Source organism: Lepidochelys olivacea (assembly GCF_965140295.1).
Source record: "Lepidochelys olivacea isolate rLepOli2 genome assembly, chromosome: 11".
In the NCBI taxonomy this organism is placed as follows: Eukaryota; Metazoa; Chordata; order Testudines; family Cheloniidae; genus Lepidochelys; species Lepidochelys olivacea.
Window position 1 is genome coordinate 37,881,403 of NC_140421.1, and position 23,109 is coordinate 37,904,511.

At 39.1% G+C, this 23,109-nt stretch overlaps 1 protein-coding gene across 2 annotated transcripts in view; it reads left to right on the forward strand.

The window, feature by feature from the left end:
* B3GALT1 (beta-1,3-galactosyltransferase 1) overlaps positions 1–23,109 on the forward strand; it is a 332,372-nt gene that overhangs the window by 137,183 nt on the left and 172,080 nt on the right. For both annotated transcript variants that reach the window (XM_084644139.1, XM_084644138.1), the window contains one exon: positions 6,960–7,116. The gene's annotated coding sequence lies outside the window, so the exon portion shown is untranslated. The remainder of the gene's footprint in view (positions 1–6,959; positions 7,117–23,109) is intronic.

The following is a 23,109-nucleotide window of genomic DNA, read 5'->3' on the forward strand; positions in this document are numbered from 1 at the left end:
CTGTATTCTGATAGTTCAGAGATCAAAAGAACATCCTAGCATTTAAATGGATCGTAAACATGGAATAGCTCTGTATTCATCTCTCTTTGAAATGTATAGCATATAATCTGTGAAAGGTGGAAGAATGAGCAAATTGCCTTATATTAATTCTATAGCTAAGTACAGGTGATAGGCCTCCTTCAAAGTCATCCTAATTACCTTTTGTTCCCTGAGGACCTCCCAACTTGTCAAAGTGGACATGAAATTGTATAAAAGAGCCTTGGGTCCTGATTCTGTCATCTCAGATCTGCTTAAGCTTCATCAGGGGAAGTTTGAGTCGCAAGACTGAGGTCCCAGTTATGCTGGTACGCCCTGAATATGATATTTGGACATTGGACTATAACCTATGAACTATTTCTGAAAGAACTCTTTGCAGCTACAAAGCTCACCATCTCTGCTATGAATCTGAATCTTAAGAATTGAATTCATGTCTGTATGTATATTGATCTTTTAACCATACTCTCTCTCTTTTGTCTTTTAATTAATTTTAGCTTAGTTAATAAGAATTGGCTGTAGCGTGTATTTGGGTAAGATCTGGAATATCCAATAACCTGGGAGGGAATGTGTCTGATCCTTTGGGATTGTTAGAACCTTTTCTTTTATACGATGAAATAAGATTTTCAGAAATCATCATATTTGACTTAGGTACCCGGCTGGAGGACTGAGGCTGGATCACTTTAAGGGAACTGTGTTGTTTGGACTTCTAAGTAACCAGTAAGGTAATGAAGAAGCTGTTTTATGTGGGCTTGGTAAATCTAAGTATTGGAATATCCACCAACTTTTTGGGGATTGTCTGCCCCATTCTTTACAGTTCCTCCTAACTGAGTGATCACAGCTGGCCTCCACTGGAAGTGTCTAAAAGACCCTGGAATTTAAAGTCAGTGGTGTTACACTGGTGTAAATCATTAGAGAATCAGGCCCAATTTATTCACAAGTTTTAAAAGAAATGAGCAAAGAAACTGACAAATCTTAAAACATATTTAGTATTCACTAGAGTCAAGAGAAATTAAACATGGCAAACATAACCCACATGCAAGAGAAAAACAAAAATATTATTTATTATTAAATCAGGAAACTAGAGCCCAGGGAGTGGAGCATCACTTATGGAGAAGATAGCTATCTTAAGGAATGTGATGGGTGAACACCTGGGAAAGCACTGTCTGATAAAAGATAGCCAGCATGGTTTCTGGCAGAGGAGGTCATGCTTTATTAAACTGTTGGAGTCCTTTAAAGATATTACTACCATGATAGATTAGAGGGATTCAGTGGATTTAGTATACCTTGATTTGACAAGGCTGCACCTTCAGAAATTCTGTGGCAGAAGGGGTAAATCAGAGTGTTAGTGAGAATACTGCCTGCACAGCGAGAGACAAAGTTAGTCATAGGTTCAATTTTTCAAGTTGGAAGGAAGTTTCCCCGGGAATGATTACGGTCATAGATCTGACTTCTGAGGTAGTCATACCATTCTGGATGCGAACAGTTGGGCTGAAGATATTGAAAGCAAAATTTCTAATTTGCAAATGAAGCTAAAATCAGAGGAACAATTTGGAGAGGAATATGGAAGAATTTTTTTTTATTACAACCAGATTTCAAGGAATTTGCATAGCTAAGGTGAGTTGAGTCAGTAAATGACAAGCAGAGATTCTATACAAATGGAAAGTTAGTGTGATGCAATGCACCAAGCTAGATAATGTAGTACAGATATACATTAAATGGGACTGTCATCCAGCACGCTGATCAGGAAAAGGAACTGCATGTTGATTTGGAAAAATCATTGAAATCATTGCCTTATTGTGCATCACTACAGTGAAAAGGGGCAAAAAGGTGTTGCTATAATGTTTGTCATGGGAAGGATAATATTACTTTGTTCCTCTGGGACTGAGGTCTGAACGAAATCCTTATTCAGTCAACCCCCCATTGAAACCAATGAGTATACACCCAAGTCCACTGGGATCTGGCACTTATAGAAGTATAATACAGTGTAACAAAGATACAGTCTATTCTATTCCATATGTGTTTTTATAGTGCGGGCATCACTGTAGTATCTGAGTCCCTTATGGGAAAGTCCTATAGTATTTCATATAAAGCAACAATCTTCCTATAGAATTTTTAGACAATCCTATATAATTTAATAGAGAATTAAATATCCCTGCTATAAGATTTTATAGGATAATTTAAAATAGTATAGAAAAGTTGTTGTTCCGTATGAAATTTAATAGGTTTTTAGAGTAATTTCCATAGAACTCTATTGGTTTCATTCTTTAGGAATTTCCCATAATTATAGTACCATATCTTCAGAATCGAAATTATGGTATAAAGAATATTGAGCTTATTCTCAATAGAAAAGAATAGAAAAAGGAATTACCAGAATTATGAAAGAGCCTGACAAAGTTGATAAAGCCAAATTGGATGCTCCGGTGCAAAAATAAAAGTAGGGCATAAAGACAAAAATTAGAAACTAGCGAGGAGTATCTAGGAATGGCAGGTAGAAATACCACACAGAGTAATAATAGGAGAACTTCTGAAGAGTCACAGGATTATTTAAAAGTTCATATGCGTATTTGAACTTTTATCTCCCTTCCCCAACAGGCCTGGATTGTTCCCCACGCCTAAAAATTCCCGCCCTCCCTCCCCCACCTTAGTAGCCCTCTCTGTATGCTAGTGCTACCTTCTGAAATGGAGATTCCTAGTGGTCTGCTCCCACTGATGGCTGCCCATCTCGATGGGGCATCTTACCCTCATTCTGGGTGTTGTATGGAGGGAAGTTTCCCTACAAGCAGGGGCCTAAAGTCCTTCCCCAGTGGGATTCAGACAAATGACAGGCTCTCTGCTGCACACCTCTGACACTTTATTCAATTCTAACATGCTTTACTGTGTCCTCCAGAACACAAAATAATTAGCATTAGTCAGTACCCTGGATCCCACAACAGCTCTGACAGAAAAAATAGATTTCTGGAAGAAGCAGCAGCTGGGGTAACCCAATTAACAGAGAGCAGTGACAGGGAGGGATGAGGGTGCTGTAGCAAATGGAGGAAGACCCTTAACTGATTTTTTTTCTGAATATTAGAAAAGATTTGGTTCATGGGGTGGGCAGGTGTTCCAATTTATTCTTATTTTAACCAAACCAACTGAACACAAAATGTTACAAACAGAGCATAAGTTACCATGGAGATTGCTTGAACCAGGGACAGCTACTGTGAATTTGTTTCTGGACAAGGATAGGATTTAGGAGTGGGCTGAAAAATAGGAAAGTGAGAATCAGATTAGTCCAAAGAGAGTTAGGCACAATGGTCTGGAAAGCTTGTTTTCTTCCTCTTCCTAGAACTGTTTTATGTCCTTTATAGCTCTACTTTTATCTCTGCCACTTCAGACAGTGATGCATTGGTCACATTTTAACAAAATGGCAATTACAAAAATTGCCCTCCCCTTTTTATTCCACCATGATGCCTGTGTACTAGGGTTTTGTGCACTCTAGAGAGAAAAGCGAGGGTCGAGGACATTTATTCACTTATGTTCCCAAACAATAACGCCTTTCCATAACCATAAGGGAGGAGGAATCACCACTCAGCAAACAAATTTACAAGAAATGATCTTTGCTGGGAATGTTTATGTTTTGCTTTGGTAATATATATCTGGGGTGTTGATGAAACAAGCACAGTGTTCTCCTTGTGTAGTCTGAATGGGGCAGGGTGGGGGCAAAGGCATTTTAGGTGTTTCCTTCTCCCTCTCTAATAATTTTTTTAAAATACCTGCTATTTGTTAACCCATCATTCCATCTGATCATCTAATCCATTCCAAAAGCAAAACATTTTTCTCCAGGAGTAGCTTTGTTAGCCTTAAGGACGAATCCTCTCTGATAAAGATTAGAGAGATGAGAGGACTCCATGAATGACTGGGAAATTGCCCCAATAATTTGGTGGCGGCATTTTCACAGGGAACTGATCAGCAGCAAAGCTCATACCCATTTCCAACTCTGAATAGTTAGCTACAGGCTAGGGCCCGACTGGCTAAGCGGCAGTTCTACAGAAAAGGACCTGGGGATTACAGTGGATGAGAAGCTGGATATGAGTCAATAGCGTGCCCTTGTTGCCAAGAAGGCTAATGGCATATTGGGCTGCATTAGTAGGAGCATTGCCAGTAGATAGAGGAAAGTGATTATTCCCCTCTATTCGGCACTGGTGAGGCCACATCTGGAGTACTGAGTCCAGTTTTGGGCCCCTCCACTACAGAAGGGATGTGGACAAATTGGAGAGAGTCCAGCAGAGGGAAACAAAAATGATTAGGGGACTGTAGCACATGACTTACGAGGAGAGACTGATGGAAATGGGCTTATTTAGTCTGCGGAAGAGAAGAGTGAGGGTGGATTTGATAGAAGCCTTCAACTACCTGAAGGGGGGTTCCAAAGAGGATAGAGCTAGGCTGTTCTCAGTGGTGGCAGATGACAGAACAAGGAGCAATGGTCTCACGTTGCAGTGGGGGAGGTCTAGGTTGGAAATTAGGAAAAACTATTTCACTAGAAGGGTGGTGAAGCACTGGAATGGATTACCTAGGGAGGTGGTGGAATCTCCATCCTTAAAAACTTCTGAGACCCAGCTTGACAAAGCCCTGGCTGGGATAATTTAGTTGGGGTTGGTCCTGCTTTGAGCAGGGGGTTGGACTAGATGACCTCCTGAGGTCTCTTCCAACTCTAATATTCTATGATTCTCTCATACAGTGCTAAAAAATCAAAGCACATTTCAGTGCATGAATACATAATAGACTTTAAAATCTGTGCAGGATCTTTCTACTTGCTGTGCTTAATTTCAAAATCCGTGCAATCATTAGAGTTAAATGGTTTGCTCTTTCAACATGGAATCCCAATTTCCCAGGAAAAGTGGGAGGACATTTTTTCCCCTCTAGTGGAACATGCCCCAATACTCTATCTGCCTGAAATTTCTGCTCTTTGGTTCCAGTTCTCAACTGTAAATTGCTCGTGTACACATCTCTCTGACATGAATCATACATAATCTTCTTCAAGATTTTAAAAGCCCTTTAGTCAATAGTAGTGATACTTGTCCCCCAGTACACTAGGAAATAGCCTTGATAGCCTCCTTCTTTTTTAGTCCATGTCTCTCACAGCTAACTAAAATTAATGGTAACAGGTGGTTGTGTTGTCATAAGTATATATACTTCTCTTCTCTAGCCTCTCTGCTTTCTGAGGTACTGTGGGGGTGGGGAAGATGACAGATGGCTTCCGCAAACTAATCACAGATAACATGATATTTTGGTGTAGTACATGCATTTTCAGGCAAATAATGAACTAGTTTCATTTAATATCCCTCCCTGTGAAAAGCTGGGCACCTTAATGGAATGTGGGACGCTCTAAGGAAATGCACATTACATCCTAAATTATATTAAAATGTGATTAATCATAGTACTATGCAATAAATAAGATAACAGTTGTTGGTAGAGATTTTTGATGTCTGAATTTATTTCATGAAAATCTTTCAATAGTTTGACAGAGAAAGATAAAAAAATCAAATTAAAAAAAAAATCAATCCTTGGGCCAAATTTTGCCGTTTTTGACCTGAGTTCATTACAGATTGAAGATATGATTAAACAGAATATATCTGTGTACCTCTGAGCCACACTGACCACAGAAAGCCACCAATGCAGGCTCTGTGGCATGCTGATCTATCCAGGAGCATATTCTTCCCCTGCAGTGGGACTCTGACTAATTAATAGTCTTAATAATTTTTATTAGTGGGAAAAAGAAATCTATCATGGGTATTTCTAAGTGCTGGTATTGCTGGAATTACTAAGCATTGCGGCCTGTATCCTGGCCCCAAGGAGTCAATAATCTTTGTCATTGTCTTTCATGAGAATAGGATTTGGCCATTAATGAAGACATTCTTTTTAAAGGTGGATGCTATTTATTTTAGGAAAGGTGCCTTCAAATTTGACCTTGTAAATCTTATACAAAATTTTTAGCACCTTTACAAAAAACCCAGTTTTTAAATTTTATTAAAGACCTTATGGGAGTTAATTATTTTTTATTCCTGTTTATATGACAAAATATGTTATATCAAAAAATCATGATTAAACCCCCAGTATCTAAGATTTAAATAAGGAAGTCTGAAGATTAGAAATGAGTTGATGGAAATAGTTAAAGGGGCAAATTAATAAAGTAAAACAATAAAATTTTAATTTGATAGCTCCTGCCTTTAATGCCTAGCTGGTTGTATGAAGAGAGAGGTGAAAACAGGAGGAATCGAGGATAGAGAGATGGGCAGAAACAGGGATAGAGGCAGCAGATGGGGGCTGAGAGAAAAACAAAAAGCATGAACAGAGGAGGAAAGAGATCAAAGCCCCAATCCTGCAATTTACAATGCAATGCGTGGTCCACTGTGCCTGAATGGAGCTCCATTAAAGTCAATGAAGTACTGCATACGGGTCCACATATGCTGTAAATTGTAGGATTTGGCCTAAACTTACATGGATAAGGCATTAACTGAATCAGCCTGTGACTCTATTAAATCTGACTGGTCATTTTGAAGGTATTACTTGTGCTTCTAGACAGCAGTTTAACAGTAACTTGCCAGTAGGCAAGTTGCTCCCATTTTCTATAAATCCCCACAATTTATTTTATGAAAACACGTCTATTATTGTTCCTGCACATCTCATTTGCTGCATTATCCCACCAAAGGAAATTGTGTGCATTGTGTTACTCAAGTGAGTGGATTTAAGCTGCTTAGCCATATAAATTACAACAGTGTTCACTTGTACCAACTTCTTATTTGACATTAGAACATAGCCCTTGGAGCTCTCTTTACAAATAGCTAACATCCTGCTGTAAATCTGTTTTCATGCAAAATACATGACTAATAAAAAATAAAAACTCTGGCTTATCCCTATATAACTTGTGGCTATTTCCAACACAGGTTTATCAATATGCAACCAGCACTTGTTCAATACGAGGTGGAGAAGGCGAGATGAAAAATGGCACAGAATGAAGAATTATGAAATTATGGGCATGGCACAGCTAAGCAAAGAAGAGCAATTAATGAAGAGAGAAAAATGGAACATTTTCTAAGTTGGGTAAGCGATTTAGGCCATTACCTAACAATATGTAAGGTGACTGAAGCTTATTCTGATTATGGAAGGATTACAAGGATTACAGGTCCATGCGCGTACACACACACACATGCTGGATCTCCTTCTTGAGCAATATTTTCTCGCATTAAGTACAACCATAATTTCTTCTGATATTAAACATGCATTTGATTTGCTTTGAAGCACGAATAACCACAACTCCAGCACCTAGGTGCATATAAGTGGTGCTTAGAAGCATAAATAACACTTTAAAGTGACCATTCAGCCAACATTCCCAAGTTACATATATGATTATTATTAATGTTACATAATAAAAATACACATTAATACTGAGAAAGCAGAACTCATATGGTTATGCAACTATTGTATTCATGCAAACATACGGCACTTTGTGCTATTTATTAAAATTACCACACACTGAGCTATTTCTGCATCTTATTTACTTTGTGCACTGTGAATTTCAGCCAAATACCTATCCTTTAGCTAGATAGAAGAAAAGATTAACAGTATTGACAAGGATGCCTCTAGTCGGAAAAGCAGCATACTGTCTAGAGTCAGAGTGATGGGAGGAGATGCAATGTTCATCAGTTACAAACTTGTAAAATACCACATGATAGAAGATGCTGCATGGAGTTGCAGCTGATTCCATTTGCCATATGGCACATTATTATTTTGTATTTCTGTGGGGAGTGCACGAAAGGCTAAAGGAGAACTGAACACTTTCAAGGTATATAGAATAATAATCAGAAGGTGCATAGTTCTTGATTATAGCAATAAAATCTGTAACTGGGGCAGACTGGCAGGGGAAACTGAATTTTGGAGACTGGATGCATGCTGTAGCACTCTCTAGGTAGTGAACAGATAATATAATTAGAGTTGAGCAATTTTTGGTATTTTTTAAATGAATCTTTCAACATTTTGATTCAAAGCAGTATTTTATTTAGAAATTTAACTACATTTAACTAAAAATGGGGGAGACATAAGAACACCTCAACATGACACAAAATGTTTTGTTTTGTTAGACCTAAAACAAACAAAAACCATTTGTTTAAGTGAGGAACTGAAAATTTATCATTTTGGATCAACCCAACATGAATTTTGGGGGGAGATCTTTTGGTCCATCCACTGAACTGAAAAATCAATTATCTGCCTATCTCTAAATATAGTTCAGTTCTATCAGGAACATTTAAAAAGGAAGAAATTGGCAACTATCTTATATAAATGTCCCATGGACAATCCAAAAGAAATCAAAGCCAGGAAATGCCATGAATAATTCTATATGCAATATCTCATAGACTCATAGATATTAAGGTCAGAAGGGACCATTATGATCATCTATTCTGACCTCCAGCACAATGCAGGCCACAGAATCTCACCCACCCACTCCTGCAATAAACCTCTCACCTACGTCTGAGCTATTGAAGTCCTCAAATCATGGTTTAAAGACTTCAAGGTGCAGAGAATCGCCCAGCAAGTGACCCGTGCCCCAGGCTACAGAGGAAAGCGAAAACCCCCCAGGGCCTCTTCCAATCTGCCCTGGAGGAAAATTCCTTCCCGACCCCAAATATGGCGATCAGCTGAACCCTGAGCATGTATGTGGGCAAGATTCACCAGTCAGATACCCAGGAAAGAATTCTCTGTAGTAACTCAGATCCCAACCCATCTAACATCCCATCACAGGCCATTGGGCCTATTTACATGAATAGTTAAAGATAAATTAATTGCCAAAATCATGTTATCCCATCATACCATCTCCTCCATAAACTTATTGAGTTTAATCTTGAAGCCAGATAGGTCTTTTGCCCCCACTGCTCCCCTTGGAAGGCTATTCCAGAACTTCACTCCTCTGATGGTTAGAAATCTTCATCTAATTTCAAGTCTAAACTTCCCAATGGCCAGTTTATATCCATTTGTTCTTGTGTCCACATTGGTACTAAGCTTAAATAATTCCTCTCCCTCTCCGGCATTTAACCCTCTGATATATTTATAGAGAGCAATCATATCTCCCCTCAACCTTCTTTTGGTTAGGCTAAACAAGCCAAGCTCCTTGAGTCTCCGTTCATAAGACAGGTTTTCCATTCCTCAGATCATCCCTAGTAGCCCTTCCCTGTACCTGTTCCAGTTTGAATTCATCCATCAGACATGGGAGACCAGAACTGCACACAGTATTCCGGATGAGGTCTCACCAGTGCCTTGTATAACGGTACTAACACCTCCTTATCTCTACTGGAAATACCTCGCCTGATGCATCCCAAGACCACATTAGCTTTTTTCACGGCCATATCACATTGGCAGCTCATAGTCATCCTGTGGTCAACCAATAATCCAAGGTCCTTCTCCTCCTCCATTACTTCTAATTGATGTGTCCGCAGTTTATAACTAAAATTCTTTTTATTAATCCCTTACACTTCTCACTATTAAATTTCATCCTATACTATTACTCCAGTTTACAAGGTCATCCAGATCCTCCTGTATGATATCCCGGTCCTTCTCTGTATTGGCAATACCTCCCAGCTTTGTATCATCCGCAAACTTTATTAGCACACTCCCACTTTTGGTGCCGAGGTCAGTAATAAAAAGATTAAATAAGATTGGTCCCAAAACCGATCCCTGAGGAACTCCACTGGTAACCTCCCTCCAGCCTGACAATTCACCTTTCGGTATGACCCGCTGTAGTCTCCCCTTTAACCAATTCCTTATCCACCTTTTAATTTTCATATTGATCCCCACCTTTTCCAATTTAACTAAAAATTCCCCAAATGCCTTACTGAAATCTAGGTAAATTAGATCCACTGCGTTTCCTTTGTCTAAAAAATCTGTTACTTTCTCAAAGAAGGAGATCAGGTTGGTTTGGCACGATCTACCTTTTGTAAAACCATGTTGTATTTTGTCCCATTTACCATGGACCTCAATGTCCTTAACTACTTTCTCCTTCAAATTTTTTTCCAAGACCTTGCATACTACAGATGTCAAACTAACAGGCCTGTAGTTACCCGGATCACATTTTTTCCTTTCTTAAAAATAGGAACTATGTTAGCAATTCTCCAGTCATACGGTACAACCCCTGAGTTTACAGATTCATTAAAAATTCTTGCAAATGGGCTTGCAGTTTCATGTGCCAATTCCTTTAATATTATTGGATGAAGATTATCTGGGCCCCCCCTGGATTTAGTCCCATTAAGCTGTTTGAGTTTCACTTCTACCTCAGATATGGTAATATCTACCTCCATATCCTCATTCCCATTTGTCATGCTACCATTATCCCTAAGATCCTCATTAGCCTTATTAAAGACTGAGTTTAGATATTGGGCCATGCCTAGATTATCCTTAACCTCCGCTCCATCCTCAGTGTTTAGCAGTCCCACTTCTTCTTTCTTTGCTTTCTTCTTATTTATATGGCTATAGAACCTTTTACTATTGGTTTTAATTCCCTTTGCAAGGTCCAACTCTACTTGACTTTAGGCCTTTCTGACTTTATCCCGACATGTTCTGACCTCAATAAGGTAGCTTTCCTTGCTGATCTCTCCCATCTTCCACTCCCTGTATGCTTTCTGCTTTTTCATAATCACCTCTCTGAAATGCTTGCTCATCCAGCTTGATCTACATCTCCTGCCTATGAATTTTTCCCCTTTTCTTGAGATGCAGGCTTCCGATAGCTTCTGCAGCTTTGAGTTAAAGTAATCCCAGGCCTCCTCTACCTTTAGATCCATATGTTCTTCAGTCCAATCCACTTCCCTAACTAATTTCCTTAATTTTTGAAAGTCAGCCCTTTTTAAATCAAAAACCCTAGTCGCAGATTTATTTTTGTTTATCCTTCCATTCAGTTTGAACTGAATTAGCTCATGATCACTTGAACCAAGGTTGTCCCCTACAACCACTTCTTCTATGAGGTCCCCACTACTCACCAAAACCAAATCTAAAATGGCATCCCCTCTTGTCGGTTCAGCAACTACTTGATGAAGGAATCCATTAGCTATCGCATCCAGGAAAATCTGAGCCCTGTTATTATTACTAGCACTTGTCCTCCAGTCTATATCTGGGACATTAAAGTCTCCCGTGATCACACAGTTTCCATTCGTATTTACTTCATTAAAAACATTAAAGAGGGCTCTATCCATATCCAAATTAGACCCCGGCAGTCTCTAGCACACCCCAAGCACTATCACAGAGGAGGCTCTAGTAGTTTTCTTCCCCAGTGTGATCTTTGCCCAGACGGACTCTGTCTTATCCATTCCATTGCTTCTTATTTCTTTACATTCTACCTCATCATTGATATACAATGTTACTCCACCACCTTTGCTTTTATTTCTGTCTTTCCTAAACAGCACATACCCTTCAATACCTGTTCTCCAGTCATGACTACTATTCCACCATGTTTCTGTTGTCCCTATAATATCTGGTTTCACTTCCTGCACCAGTAGCTCTAGTTCCTCCATTTTGTTACCTAGGCTTCTCGCATTGCTGTACAAACATCTTAATTTTTGCTGTTTGGCCTCGCTCACATTCTTTACCGGATTAGGCACGGACATTCTACAGCCAGCATGACCTATTAGGTTGGTATCCACACTGCCCTTCCTCCTTATGTCCATTCTCCTACCCATGGCTGTATCCTTTCTTACTTTGTCTTCTTCCCTCTCAATGCTAAAATCCGGTGTGGACATTACCTGGACATCTCTCAACCATCTCCCCCAAATTCCTGGTTTAAAGCTCTCTTAATCAGTTGTGCCAGCCTCCATCCTAGAAGTCCATCCAGAGAGAACTGTCCTCTGTCCATGAATGCCTCCCAGTGGCCATACATCCCAAAGCCCTCCTTTAAGCACCACTGCCTGAGCCATCTGTTGATAGTCATAATTTTGTCACACCTTTGTTGCCTTTCTCTAGGAACAGGCAGAATCCCACTGAAGGTCACCTGAGCCTCGATTTTCTTAAGCATCTTCCCCAGCCTGGCATACTCTCCCTTGATACATTCCAGCGAGAATCTACCGGTATCATTTGTTCCCACATGAAGGACGATCAGTGGATTCTTTCCCGCTCCCTTTAGGATCCTTTTCAACCTCAGGTCCACATTCCGTATCTTAGCATCTGGAAGACAGCACACCCTTCTGTTCTCTGGATCAGCTCTGGTTACAGGCCTGTCCATTCTTCTCAGTAAGGAGTCCCTGATCATGTAGACCTGCCCTTTCCTGGTGACGGTGCAATTCTCCAGTCTATCCGCTATTCCCTCTGGCTGCAAGTTCTTTCCATTCCTATTCTCCCTTGTAATCCTCTTCAACCCATCCTGTATCCTCCTGGGGCTCATATTTGGTGTAGTCTCCATTGACTCTTCCCCTTTTCCTATATGACTAGCCTCTCTTCTCTTCTTCCTTGCGAAGCTCCTTCTTCATTTTCCAACTCTTCAAACCTGTTCTTGAGCTCTATTTCTCCTTCACTAGCCCGTCTTTTCCTCTGCCTGATTCTTTTAGTCACATGCTTCCACTGACCACTTTCCTTACCCAGTCTCCCCTCAGAATTCCCCAGCCCTGATTCCACTTGCAAGTCTGAGCTTTTCCCTTCAGCTCCCTCATGTCTTTGCTCCATAATCCACTCGAACCCCCTTCTAAACTCAACCAGACTTTCCACCTGCATCTCCAATCCTCAGATCTTTTGTTCCATCAGCTCTATCAGACGGCACTTCATGCAGACAAAACTCTTTCCAGGTACCCCCTCCAGGATCATGTACATACTGCAGCTTCCACATCCAGTCATCTTCATTGTGTCTTCCACTACATGGGTCACTCCCACTGCTGCCTCTGTATCTGTCATAGCCTTCCCACCTAAATCCTGTAAATCTGGGAAACACAAGCCACACCAAAACACCAGAGCCCACAGCAAAAGCAAACCCCAAACAAGCACCACAACACAAACTCCCCTTACAAACTCCCACTCAAACTCCCGTTTACAGTTCTGTTTGCTGGCTCCTGTGCCGCTGCAGCTGTCTGTCATAACACTGTTGTCCATCTGTGGCAATCTACAGAAAACGTTAATCCAATGATCTCTGAAGACGAGACTCCAGATGTGCAGCTGCAACAAAATCATCTAAAGAACGGGTAGAACTAATCATGAAAAAATATTTCACTGAACAGTCAAAGAAAAGGATCCTAAATTAATCATGGCATTTTGAAATCAGGGCAAATGAACAGTTTTCAGGGCACAAAAACCACCCTCCTTTTACAAAAATCAGATTAATTCACTAGAAAATATTACATATTTAGTCCAGTATGTAGGGACGTGCTGACCGCCGCTTGAACCGCAGCCACTGGGAGCTGCGGGAGGCCGTGCCTGCAGACGATCAGTGTCCGCAAAATGTCTCATGGCCCACAATCAGCTTACCCTGATGGGCCGCAGGTTGCCCACCATTGCTCCAGAAGCTTAAAATACAGAGGATCCACCTAAAATTAGCATGTATATTTTCATGGTTTATCTAAAATAAATGCACAGCCATAACATTGTCTATATTGTATCAACAACTAATAATTTCCCACAACTTCTCAGTAGAGTCAATCATACTTATTCCCCACTTAGAGTCATAATCCTCTGTTTTTGGACATTAGAAGTGGTTGCTGTAGAATGACTGTGATGTCACCAGCAGAGGGTTATTATTCAATGGGGAATCCACAGCATGAGTGATTCTGTTTTCTTGCAAATTTCTTCAGTAAGAGCAAAAAACTCCAGAGATATGACAAAGGAAAAATACTCTATAATTAGGGCTGGATCATGAAATTATTCCAAGTGTGGTAGTCCCATTAAAGCCAGTGGGAGTTTTGAATATGGGTTATTTGATGGATCCGGGTTAAATAGTACATTTTTGTGACACATCATCTGCTTTATAAACCATCTGTGAAACAGTCCAAAATATATCTTTTAAAAAAATATGCGATATTAAAACAGAAAATGTTTATTTTAAAGAGTCTAGATTTTTTCCCCTGTAGAATAGTTAAGTTTGACTCCACATCATTATAACTAGTGTTTAGCAGAATAAGTATTTGTTTTACCCTGGTAAGTTTAGAACTTACATCCTTGTAGTTTTGAATATTTTAAATTTCCTTTTATTCCAATAAAGTCAGTTACCTTGGCAACAAAATTTTCTGTGCTAAAACATAGGGTGAAGGTGCTGTCAGGAATTTTCAGTGTGGGTGTTCAAAGTTGGTACTAAAACAAGAACTTTTTAGAAGGAGAAATGAATAATTTTTAAAAAACCAAAAACCCACTACCAAAAACCCTTTACTGGTATGAAATGGAGTTAAACTCAAATTAAGGTTAACAATCCAGAACCACATCAAAGAAAAATAAATGCGAGAGTCTTTGAACTTCAGCAGTGGAAAAGGACCATCTCCAAAGAATTTTTCTCAACACAGTTGAGGTTACCTTGATGGTCTGATTGATTTGATTTTGGACAAAGCCATTGCCTTTATTGATTATATTAGTTATGTGCAGTTTTTTTAGAGTTCTATTTACTAATAAAATAATAACTAAAAGAAGTCAAACATTTCAGAGTAAAAAATTCAAATATATTTATTTTTAAAAAGTACACTTGTTATCTATTAGTAGTGGCACTAAATAACCTAGAGGGCTAAGGATGATGGTGCCCTCATAATAGAATTTTAAACAGCGAGGGATCCAAAGTCTTGACCTAATTACATATTATGTTAGCTCTTATAAAACCATAACGATACATCCTCATGTCTGCTGGGGTTGGACGAAGATACAATATTTAAAAACCAAGCAAGTTATTATACTTACTATATAAATCAGAATAGGATTTTTTTTTTAGCGCATTTGCCTCTTTAGTTTAAACTTTTAGTACAAGAGGCTGCAATATTTGTTTAATATAGCTTCACTGAATGGAAAGAATGTGTTTTGGAAGTGCCCAAGACCTAACTAAATACAGTTGTGTCTATTTTAGGGTTTCCTCAGACATGCATTACTCCTTCAACTGTAAGTTCTCATGTGCTTCTTACACGTAGATGCTTCTGTTGGATATTGCAGTGTAGGGTGAGCGGATGTTATTACTGGTCTCCTGGTTCATTTTAAGGCCTCCTAGCTTTGATGGAATATAAAAGGCAACTAAAGCTACCAATGACCAGCAAAGAATATTAAAGAAAATATCTAGGATTTCTCTGACTTTCTGAACTGAGACTATTCTCAGCAGAAGTTGATCCAGCTGTTGTTTTTACACTGTTAAATTTTAGACGGTGCCACCTATTTATACCATCAACAATTGTTCACACTCTCATGGCAAATGGTTGGCTAAGTTTGTGCTCGGAGCTGCCCACCCAACAGGGACTGAGATTGCTACAGGTCAGAACAGAGTGAAACACACGACATGCTCACCAGCAGAGGCGCTGACTTCCCCAGTTACATCACCTGGGAGCGAGGGGCTGCCTTACACTGCTCTCAAATGACCTTTTCTGGCTGGCACTTTGATGGGGTCTGAAAGAAGTCTATTCAGCTCTCTTGACACAAGCAAAGTGGCTATGACATGTCACTTTTTTGGAGAAGTATAAATAAAGGACTTCTAGAGAACACCATTAAAAAAAAGTCATGTCAAATGACACAGTGAGCCCACTTTGCAAACATGGCATCTAAATGTGATGTCTGAATTTTACATTGGGCCAGTCAAATCAGTTACTAAGGTACTAAACTATTCTCCATTCTTTTGTACCCATTTGAATGCCAAAATGTGGTGTTTGAAAGGCCTGTTTAAATTCATTGACTGGCAACTGTTCTTGGAAAAAGGAACAGAATTTAAAAACCATTTACAAGTTCATGCAAACTAAAACATAATTATACAAATTGATGGGGAATGAATTCTTTCTGACTGAATTTTGCTTAAAATAATTTTGCTAGTATTCAGATACCACAGTGGTGAATGTGCTATAAGGACACAATTCAGGAAAGCATCTCTATTCAGGAGAGCACATAAGCACATGGTTATGCCCTACATGCTAAAAGTTAAGTATATGTTTAAGTGTTGTCGTGGATTGTGGCTCAAATGTACAGATAGGACCTGGACCTTTTTATTTTTAAAGATATTTGTCTACCATAACACCAATTATGCTACTAACTATACAGACTGCTTTAGAAATAAATATGCAATATGGTATAAGTCTACATCAAGAAGGAAAAACAGTCAGTTTTTTTTAAATCAGAGAATACAACAAAATAAACACTGCATTAATAGTGAAAATAGTACTTTTGTAATTGCTTGATTACGCCACCAAAGGACAATCTGATTTCCATGAAATGAATTAAAACATAAGAGGTCTAAATCCCTCCCACCCACCCCTTTTTTTTTAACTGTTTAGAATTTTATTGAATTTTGTTGACACCACAGATGACAGTAAATGTGATTAATTGCCTCTCATAATTGGAGTTTCATTCCAGTGGTTATTGCTTGTCAGTATCAATTAATAGCTCCACAAAAACCTCATTCATTTCACAATATTAAAGAATGATGGCTTGTGGGAATTATGCTAAACTAGCACTTTCAATTAGATTTTGAACTTTATAGTGTACTGAATAATAGTTTATGGTTTTATAATAAGTGGTGATGGGTTATTGCTGTATTGTAATCACTCTAATTACATATATTTATATGTTTATCTGGAGGATTATCATTATAGTAGTCGTCATATTTAAAAATAGACAATTGTATATAATTATTCCTTTAAAACTATAGCTTTTTTGACCTGTAGCATTAGAAAAGATTTTGACTGTCACAATTACATAGCTTTTGTCTCAATAGTTAGTGGACAAGTAATGCTAGTCAGCACTCTCCTTTAAAAATTAAAATCTAGAGTCTTTCATATGCTAATATAATGTTAAGGGTAGCATGAGTAGAATGAAGTTTGTCCATATTGTGTTTGAAAGACTAAAGACTTTAAGGACTAAAACTTTAAAAATAATGTTCCTATTTTTAGGTACCCAGTTCTGAAAATTTTGGCCTGGAATCCATTTTTTATTCTTTATTGTTTAAACTATGCCTTATATGTTGGTAACCAATATAGACTGTTGGACAATATCTTTCAGTATGCCATATTGCTGCTTACATAACAATATTTAGAAAGCAACATTATTTAGTGGGCAGTGTTCCTGAGCAACAGTGCACAAACACACAATTATTGGCTGAGCTTGTGAAGCCAAAACTCAACTTGATAGCTTTTCTGTGTTTGAATGTAACTTAACAACTTTGGAACACCACTTCTGATCGTTTTCAAAATGTCAGAGAATGTTCCTGGCATTAATGGGCAGAACCCTATGGGTTTGTGTATGAATGGGGAATTGGAAAACTAGAAGGGAAGAAGTGGGGGAACCTCTGGAATTTGTTTAGCAAAGCCACAGCTGCAAGCACTTCTGCAACTGTCTATATATCAAACAATTGGTTGATGACACCTTCTGATACCTTCATAACAATATCTCCGTCCATCGTTGCATTTTAGTCCTCCCAATAAAAGACATTACCTCACCCACCTTCTCCCTCTAATATCCTGGGACCAACATGGCTACAACACCACTGCATACATCCTCCCAATAGCATTTAACTTGTTGATGAATGACTTATCTCCTAGAGAGAAAGAAGAGAAATAATAATGGTGGGGAAGGGTGCATATAGAGCCCATGGCACGAGGGAAAGTGTGGGGAGTTGCACCAACCTTCTGAAGGAGAAGGGGGGTGGGAAGGTGCACAACAGGGAGACAATGGAAGGATACAAGGAGCCCCTGGTGTGTGCAATGAACTCAGCCTACAGAAGCAACAAAGTTTGTGACCCTCTAGTTTTAATTACTTATAATTATCAAGTTTGAGTAGGCTTCTTGCACTACAGTAATGTGAAGTTCTAAGCTTATTCCTACAAAATTGCATGCTTTTAGGTAGCCCTGCTAAATATAAACATGCGGGGTGTGGGGGCTGAAATTCTGGCCCTTTAGAAGTCAATGGGAATTTTGCTATTGACTTCAATAGGGCCAGGATTTGGCCCATGGATCATCTGACACAATTCAACAATTATTGGTAAAAAACCAAAAACAACTTTGAGAAATAGCCTTTGAAAATTAATATTTTAACTAATACACATATGGGGTTTATTCATGGAAGAGCTCCTTGCACATGGCTCCCATTGACCTCAGTGACATATGATGTACTGAGAGGAGCAGAAATTTTGATTAGAAGATTAATAACTGGCTGATGCAACTGTGTTTATTCAAATATGCTATAATAATTTGTTGATATTTCTTTACTTTGTTTTCTAAGTTTACTTTGTTTTCTTTACTTTGAGCTCATTCATGAAAATTCTTCTATTAGACCCAAAGTCAAGAAAATTACAGAAATGTGATCTGATGCTGATCTCACTTATTTTCTTCCACTGGCTGAAGTTACACCAGTGTAGAACCAGCCTAAGAACAGAATCATCCCATGATGTAGTAAATTATTGTGGCATATCAGGCTAAATAAAAATTTAACAATGTAAGCAATTAGGGAAGATTCTAAGGAAATTTTAGATCAAAACTTCATAGTATATCCTGTTTAAAGTACTTTTTTAACCAATCATGCTCATTTAATTCATTATCCAGAAGTGTGGATTACCAAGTGTTATCTATGCCTCTTTGAAAGACTTCCAGTCAGATTTTCACACTAATCTGGTTAGAAATATTTTCTCTCACTGTATTTTGGTATTATTATTTCTTTGTTGTACAGAGGCCCCAAGTTAGGATTGGGTCCTCATTGTGACAGGAGCTGTACAAACAGTTTCGGTTCTAGCTGAAACCAATAGCAGTGTGGCATATAAACAAGAGAGAACGTTAACCAAAGATTCTCAAGTTTCAAAAAGCATTTATTTTATTTAAACTGATTTTCCTATCACTTCTTTTTTCATGAAGAATTTTTATTGGGAAATAAAACATCCCATAAGAAATATCATCAAAAGATGTGGTCTAATAAATCCATCAATATAAGATACAAAATACCACTAATGATTAAAGAGAACAAAGTATACTGCGTGCATGCTAATAATTTCATACAAAAGGGAAATAAAGAGTTCAAAAATCCAATCCAGTTCTCTTATATTCAGATCTAAATCTACTAAACCTTTAATCTTTATATCCTAGGACACAAATTCAGGCATCACAGCTACTGTACCGCCAATCTTAATCCCTTATTCATACAAATCAGACATTCTGCCCAGTAACTCTCAGGTCTCTTATAACACCAACAAAGAAAGAATACCAAGACAGGTTTTCCATCTCCAGAAATGTATCAGGGTTAAGGAGCTATCATTTTACTATAACAAAAGAACATTGCACAGAAATTTTGCAAGAGTAAAATACAGTTTTATTTTGGATTCTCTGGATGCCTTAAAATCAGGCTCTCTTGGCTCATTTCTCCCAAACCATCTACCTAAAAAAATCCATTGGGGCATTACAGGTCCCCCCCGTGTTTAAAAAAAAAAAAAGTCATACTGGATCCTCTTAGATCCACAACCGTATTCAGTCTCCCCCTTGCAAAAGGCAGAATCAGACTTTACGCTTGTAGAATGAGTCTTTAGTTACGTTGAACCAGGTGCAGTGCATGGCTCTTGTGCAGTGAGATAGAACTTCTTCCTCACCTCTTACTGGCACCTCCTGGCCACCTGCACATAGAGAGGAATGCAGTGCCTCTGTGGAGTCTCCTTTCCCACTCGTGCTGTGGGTGGTGGTATAGTTATCCGGGGAAAGTTTGTAAGAGGGCACCTTATGTCTCCTTAGACCTTTGCATGACTGCACAAACCAGGCCACAGTCTGAACCATAATATCAAATCCAGACACTGTATTAAAATGATGCTTCATTTGACTTTACTTCTCAACCAATGTTCAAAGAATGCACCCTTAGAGCACAGAAAAATGTCAGCTATGTATATTGGGTGAAATCCTCGTTCCACAAAAGTCAATTGGAGTTTTGTCATTAACTTAAATGGGGCCAGGATTTCTCCCCTGGTCTTCAGCTCCTCTTTCCACCAAGAACCCAACCCAGCCTTCCAACTGCAGATTCCTTTTTGTCCCCTCCTCACAAGAGACTACCTACCTTTTCAGCCTTCTGATACTTCCATATCCCCCTTCCCCAAGTACACTAATCTGACACTCCTCTCAATGCTGATCCCATCCCAGCTCCTTTCCCAACAATCAACACCCCTTCCCTGCTCCCACTCTCTACTTACTGGTCCTGCAGAAATGTGCTCCCAATCGATCTGCTTCCTTCTACTACTAGTTCTCAACTTGATGGTCAAGTCAAGAACCGCAAGCAAGGAGGCGGCCACCTGAAGAGCACATGCTTGAGGAGCGGTAAGGATTTCTGGTGGTGGGGAAGGTAGATCAGTACTCCCACTATTTAAGAGTCATGAATGCAACCAGTCTTCTTTTTAAATCTTAAAAAGAGCCAGTCTCTACTTGGAAATGGGCATTTTTCAAAGGGGTAAGACAAAAAGGAAATTAAAGAGGAAATTGTGCCTCTTGGATACTAAACATACAGTAATTAATAGAGCTGAAGTTTCAGAATTTTGTGCAATTTCGTTCTGGTTGGACTCACTGCAGCATGTTTGATCTGGCGAAGATATTTGTCCAGGAATACTTCACACATCATATAACTGCAGATATGTTTCTCTGAGATTCTTTCAGTTGTGGTCTCCAGTTGAACTAGTCTGGATTCTCAAATGAAAGCCTAGGTTTTATTCTCACAATGCATGAGACCGTAAGCGAAAAAGTGTTAAAAGTTGTGGAAGAATTTCACAATGATGTGACTCAAAAAAAGTCTCTTTAAAAGAGGAATTATTCTTACAGCTTGGTACATAAAGGGGGAGAACACTGGCTATTACAAATTAAAATTTCATTTTGAGAGTCCACAGCTTTTTGTGCTCATTTAGAATTGGTATTTATGGGCCAAATTTCACTCTCGGTATCATGTATGATTATTGATTTCAACTGGGTTGATATGTGTAACTGACACAGAATTTGGTTCTGTGTATTTAGTTTGTTGGTGTTTTTCTGTGGGTTGCAATTATATCATCTAAAAGGGGGTTTAGGTTTTTTGTTGTTTTTTTTTTAATTAGACACTATGTCTGTTAGGGAGCTCTTAAAGCTATTAACTGCTATAAAATTTCCCCAGTGCTAGACAGGAATCTTTTTTCAGGTGTATGATTCATTGTTGAGAGATATTCTTGTCATCACCCACCTACAAATTCTAATGTGCAAAAGTTACTTTTCCCTCATTATTCTTTGTCTCATTTTGTATAAACAGCTTTGAAACAAGACATACATTTTTGACAGTGAGGGTAATTAACCATCTGAAAAATTTACCAAGGGTCCTGGTGGATTTTCCATTATGGACAATTTTAAAAGCAAAATTGGATGTTTTCCTAAAAGATATCCTCGAGGAATTATTTTGGGAAAGTTCTATGGCCTGTGTTATGCAGGAGGTCAGGCAAGATTATCACGATGGTCCCTTCTGGTATCTATGAAAAAGGCTAATAAAGGCTCAGAGTCTTTGCTACTTTTTCTTCTAATGGACTGAATGCAAAAAACACTCCAAAGGCTTCACAGCAACATAATTTTTTCTGTATTACTTTAGAGGTTTTGTGTTACTAATAGTAAGACGCAAAACATTAATGGCAGCTATTTTTATTTACAAAAGTTTTGTTAAGCACCGGGGGAAATGGGTTTATCTTCCAAGAAAACTGCAAATGAAGGGGAGAATGTGAGGGAGGAGCATCAGCGGGTGGGGGAACAGTGGATCTCAGCGTCTCACAGGCAGCCTGCACGGGTACAGATCCTAACCTCTGGATTCTGTTCCTTCTCACAAACCTTTGCAAGCTCTTCTGTGCCTCTAGCCCTGAGATAATCAAGATATTAATATTTGTAATACCTTAAGACTCCCCGTTATGATCACACAGCCCTCCAGCAGCTGAATGCCAGACCTCTAGTTTCTTTGGAGAGCTGCTCCTGTATTTTGTTTCCCATTGTTAGCAACTGTAACTATAGGATAGGAAAACTGATCAGCAACATCTGCTGGAGGTAAAAAATTGAGGAGAAAAAAAATCTAACACATGAATTATTGATAGATTCCTCTTAGTTAAAATAAAAGTGAGGTAGTTATAATATCTTTCATAACCTCAGCCAGAATTCCTCCAGGGCTCTTAGGCTCCCATGCTTCTAAGGCATGAGGTATACACCCCTCTTGTGCCCAGCCAGCTGCACTTGCTATGCTAGTGTGAAAGGTGGATGAAGCAAATACCATCTCATGTGGCACATAGCATCCATGGGGGCTATACCCCCCTTCAGGATTCTGGACAGCCTCTGGGCTTGGGGATACCTTTCTGCAGCGAACTGGCTCTTGTCATTTCTGCAGATTTCCTGCTACTTACTAATGGTAGGCAAAAGTCCCAGCCCTGCTGCTGGAGATTTCAGCATATTCAGTATGGGAAATGGAAAACAGAGCTTCTATTATTACTGATGCTGCTAACCAGTTCCCAATAAGACACTTGGATCTAGTGAATCCAATCCTGCACCCAGGGCAGGATCCCTTTAGTCTAGAAAGTTTTTGGTACAAAAGAAGAATTTTCTTATCAGTATTTTTGCTGACTTACAATGGCTGGCCCTGGAAAAGGTGGTTCATAAAGTGGGGGAGAGAATGCAAGAAACATCCCCATTCCCTCTATGTGCCCTTGCACAGGGGTCCACCATAATTTGGCTGAAAAACACAACTTCTGTACATGACTAATGCCTTCATTAGAGACTCCAAAGTGGGGAAGATGGAATGGAGGGGATTTGTGAAGGGGTGTGATGGGAGGGGGCGGGGAGAGTCCTTGCTCCCACCTCACTATTATCCAGCAGCGCTTGCCAGACATGGAGAAAAGTGCAGGCTGTAGGCTGATAGCATGACTGCTGAAGCTTGTCCTTTCCAGGAGGAGTTCTGGGC